The following is a 5,345-nucleotide window of genomic DNA, read 5'->3' on the forward strand; positions in this document are numbered from 1 at the left end:
CGAAATTCGACTATTCAAGAATTCCTCAATTAAACACCAATTAAAATAAATACTTCAAATGTCTTCAAAAAAAAATTCAATTAAACCCTTTTATAAACCATTCACTTGATAAAAGACAAAGTTTGTAATCTTATTAATTAAGGCAACATATTTTTTTTTTAATTTTAGAAAATATTTGATTTCTCTCAGAGTGGGAACGTTTGAATATAATATTGTTTTAATAGCAAAATTAATAATTCTTACAGTTACAACTGAGGCAAATTTGGATTTTTTTTTGTTTTGTTTAAGGAACATTGCGAAAATTCAATTTTTTTTTTAATTTTGAGTTTTATCTCTTTTTTTTAGCTAGTAAAATTCTAATTATTATCTTCACACCAAGAAATATAAATACATTAAAATGAGAGTCCTTATAAAATTTAATTATTTGTCAATTATTGAATTAAAATACTTTGAACACTCGATTTGATAAAAGTTTTTGATGAAAATTTTTTTTTTTGATAAATTTTATTATTTTCAGTTGAATTTCACGAAATTTCTATTGGTTCGATAATTTCTTTTAAATATTTATTTACTTATTAAAAGGAATGGATTTATATAAAAAAATTTTAGTTGGAAGTACAAAAATGAATTTTTAGAGAACTTGCAATTGATTGCAAAATCCAATTATTTTCAAAGAGCATTCCAATTCTCTCAGAAACCTAACCATTTCCAAGAATTATAACAAAATTCTTGTTAGAACCTCAATCACTTCCAATATAACTTTTATCAAACTTCTCAATAAATTAAATTATTCAAAAAAAAAAGAAACTAAATTCGTCGAAAGAGTTAAATTGTAAGAAGGAGAGAAAAAAAACTTGTTGATAAATTTGATATGAAAATTCAATTTTAAGAAACACTCAATCATTCAATGAAACATTGACCCCTGCAGTCAAACAATTTAATTCTTGCAGAATTTTCTAACAATACTGATGTTCGTCATATCTTAAATTTTTGAAATTTTAGTTTCGTTAGAAAATAATGGTGACTGCATATCTATTCTAAAATGAGGCTGCTGAATAAAAGAAAAATTTTTTTTTGTATTAAAACTAAAAAAAAATTCCACTTCTTGACCCAAAAAAATATTTGGAAAAGTCAGGGAATTTGGAAAGAGCGAAACGTGGTAACCCCATTTATAATTTTCCCTTTTTTTTAATAAAATCATTTAGTCTAGGCATGACTTCAATGTTCTGATTATGACCGATTCTCCGAAAGTAACACCCCGATATTTCGATTAATTCTATTGAATCTACTCTCCAATAATACCATTAATTATTTTCATAGTATAATTTATAATTTGTAAGAGAACGAACATTTTTCTTCTAATAGAACAAGGGAATAAAAAAAATTTCTTTTTCATTTCATTAGAATCGTGGTAGAGTATGGCCGGTGGGTCCCAGTACCACATAGAATAAATCCCAATTTAGGGTGGGACTTCAGCGAAGAGCTTTTGAATAGTACTCCGCCGCGAAAGTACTCCCGAATGATTTGGCGTCAGGAGTACTACTGGCGGAGAAGTACGGAGGAGTATTTGGGCAGAGGATTTTGGGCGACGGTAAGGTCAACTTATCATAATAATAATAAAAGGAAATCTTCCTTTCCCCCTTTTTTTTTTAGTTTTCTTTCGTTCTTTTTCATTCCCCTTTTCCTTTTTTTTAGGCCTCCTTTCGAGACCCTGTTATGGTGAAAAGAGAGGATGGAGACTTGGTCGTCATCGTAGGGGGAGAATCTAACTGTATATAGGAGGAACGAGTGTACGTATTTTGAGAGGCTATACTGAAATGCTGTAATCATTACGATTGGGAAGAAAATATATATTTTTTTTTTATATGTGCAGAGATAATTTTCCTCTTTTTTTTTTAGTCCCCTGAAGGATCTGCTGGCCCACTCGCCGCCACGCTTCGGGGCCTATACACTGAGGGAGGAGTACTTCCTCTCATATATTCAGGAATTCGTCCCCGTAGAAGGAGAAATGATTTGCTTCCGATCACGGTGGCAATTAGTAAGGACCAATTGAGGGATTTAAATGTTGAATTTTATAGATATTGTTTTTTTTTTTTTACATTATTATCAATTAGTTAAGGAGTTAATTTGGTAAAAAAAATTTATACGGTAAGAAGGATTCCCTTTTTCTTTTACTCCTTTCCTTTTTTTTTTTAGTGTTACAATATCCCGGTGGATGAGGCGCTCGAGACAGTGGGACATCGCTCCCTACCGGAAGGGCGACACATTCGTCGGGAGCGGAAGAGGGAGGCCCGATTGCGTCGTCGCGAGCACACTCGCGTGCTTTAAAGTCTTCTTTTTTTTTATTTTAACCTTTACAATTCTATTACTTAAAACATATTTTTTTTTAACCTTAAGGAAATAGATATATATTTTTCTCTTTTTTTTAATATTACCTAATATCCTAGTATATAATGTTATTTACTATAATAGAGAACAGTAAGGTTACGTAACGGCGGTATTTTTACTACTTCTTTTAATTTCTATCTTATCTACAAAAAATAAAAAAAATTTAACAAAACTAGATGTTTAGTTACAATGTCCCTCTTTTTTTTTTAAATTTTAATAAAGGAAGTTGATGGTATATTTTGTTTCTTTAGTTGAATACTTCATGAATCACGCATTAATTAAAAAAAAAATTTATGAAAAAATTTTTTTTTTTAATTAAGGATTATTTAAGTAAAAAAAAACTAGGATTGTGTTGAATCAATAATGCAGTTGGCAAGGTAATCCTATAGGGCAAAATAGGCGATACCAGTAAGAATGCAAGTTATTATTCATCGCTGGGGAGAAACATTAAGTAACGACAACAAGAGGATAGAATGAAGAGGGTTGAAAACAAAGCTTGAAGTTGAAAGATAGAAGAAACGAAGGAGATTAAAATTTTTACCAATTTTGGAATTTTCGAAAGAGTATTTGCTGCTCTCCCTTTTCTTCTTTTTTTTTTTTTTTAATTTGCGCAAAAAGATTTACTGGCATAAAATGAGTCAATTTTAAAATTTTCAAGAGAGCATATGCTTGTTGTTTTTTTTTAATGTTTTATTAGATTTATCCATTATGGAGGCTTGATCAAAAAAATAATTACCGTAAGTAAAACTTTAATTATATTGTAATTCTTTAAGTAAATTGTTATTTCCTAAAAGGAAATTATTTTTATAGAAGTCAGGTAGCTTTAGAAAATTTTATGGTTCATTGTTTGTGTTTTATCCCGTTTTATCTTCATTGCTGATGGATGTTGACGGAGTTATGATTATAGGTCGTCACAAGATAATCGCAAGGGGCATGGTGAAAATAGGAGGGATGAAAATTATATTCGCCTTAAAGAGTAAAAAAAGTTATATATATATTTCCCCTTTTTTTTTTTTTTTTTGCTCCATCCTATTTTCACCAGAACAATATCAATTCATTGTCATAGTAAAATGGGGGTTATGAAACAATAAAACTGTTTTTAATAAAGGATGGAAAAAGCAGCTCCCTTTTAAACATTGATTTGCACCAAAAGGGAGCTCCTTTCTCTCCTATTTCCATTCTATTTGGTAAAAACAATATCGATTCATTGTCATAGCGTAGAAAGATGATGGGTCAATTAAGTAAATGTATAAAACTGTTCTCAGAAAGGACAGAGAACTGATCTTTTAAAACATCGATTTGCACCAAAAGGCGATCTCCTTTTTTTTGAGACAATATCAATTCATTGTCATAGCGTAGAAAGGTTTGATTGAGCGGTGTGTAAAACCATTTTCAGAAAAGGATGGAGAAAACAGATTTTTTTAAAAAATAGATTTGCACCAAAAGACAAAGTTTCCCTTTTCTTTTATTCTCCCTCCTTTTGAGAACGCACAATCTTACAGTCAAGACAAACGAAAAGAAAGAGAGGAGAGGGACAGTGGGCGGGGCATATCGATTATTTAAAACACCGAGGTGCTCCTAAAAAATCAATTTTATTGAATTTTAACTAGGTCACCAAACCTCTCCTTTCTCCCTTTGTCCATCCGAATTTAATCACTTAAGGATATGGGGCATTTCTAACGTCAGGGCGGAGAGCAAGTCAATCAATACATTTACCAATCAACTTAGATTTCATAACCAAATTATAAGAACAAGTTGGGCGAACGAAAATAAAATCGAAAGCTTCTAAGCGAACGTTAACAGAAGTAAAAACTTTAATTCGACGAAATGTAAGGAAGTGAAAATCATTACCTTAAACGAGCTCAAAATTAGAAATAATAAAATTTTCTTGCTTTCCCCCTTTTCATTTTGGATCAAGAGGGGAACGTTCCTGGGGTGTTTTTCTTTTTACTTGCGTATGATAACAATTTTACGCTGGTTGAAGCTTCTGTGTTGGGAGTTGAATCCGCATCTTCACAGTGGTCTTCGGTGAGGCGAGGAATGATATTTGTGTGGGTCGAAGAGCATATCTCAGTTCTGCCTTCTCGACCTGCTGCAATTGTTTGAGATGTTGTTTTGGTCTGGGCGTTGTCAGTCATCTGATCTTCGGTGATGGTAAATCTTCGGACGTAGCAGACTTTTCTCCTCTCTCGATGACAGAATATAACTCCTTTGATTTTGGAGTTAATTCTGAAGTTGATGGTTCCTCTGTATCGACTATTTTGTCCTCGGGTAGACTGATTCTTCTTCTCCTTTTTCTTGAAACTTGAATATGGCCCCTTTTTGACTTTCTGGGCAAGAAACCAACCAATTTAGAGATTATTGTTCTCGTGCGTAATTGACAAAGACAAAATATGAGGAGAATGCATAGTAACAACAGTCCTATATAAGATGAGTAAACAAGGACTGTTTGATTTTTTCCGATGTGCCTTTTAATGGCAAGATCCTCCAGTTGTTGTTCCAGCTCATCCAATGTTTGGGAGTTCATCCTGAAGGTGGAAAATTTCGGATCAGCCACTTCTTCCTTTTGATTGTTGTCATTGGTCATGGTTAACAAGTGACCGTAGTTGAGAATTACTGGGGATAATTTAGTCAAATTCAGATGCAGGTCGGGTTCATAGATGATTTCTGTTTGTCCAACCTGAGAAATGGTTGCTGGGATTATTGTATCCTGGGTCCTTGCCATGCAGCCAGGTGCCAATTTCAAGATACCGGTTCCATTAAGGTTAATCTTGATAGGGGTCATAGAATGACAAATGACCAATACATCTTCCATCTTAGAAAAAGAGTATAGCCAGCTGGAAAGAGTGGTTAACGGCTTCCAGAAGGACTCAGAATTAACAGTAATTCGAATCTCACATGTTCTTAGGTTGTCGATAGTTGGATTAATTAAGAGCGATGGTTCACAGGCTGGTTTC

The sequence above is a fragment of the Leptopilina heterotoma genome, unplaced genomic scaffold, assembly GCF_015476425.1.
Source record: "Leptopilina heterotoma isolate Lh14 unplaced genomic scaffold, ASM1547642v1 Lhet_628, whole genome shotgun sequence".
Taxonomy (NCBI): Eukaryota; Metazoa; Arthropoda; class Insecta; order Hymenoptera; family Figitidae; genus Leptopilina; species Leptopilina heterotoma.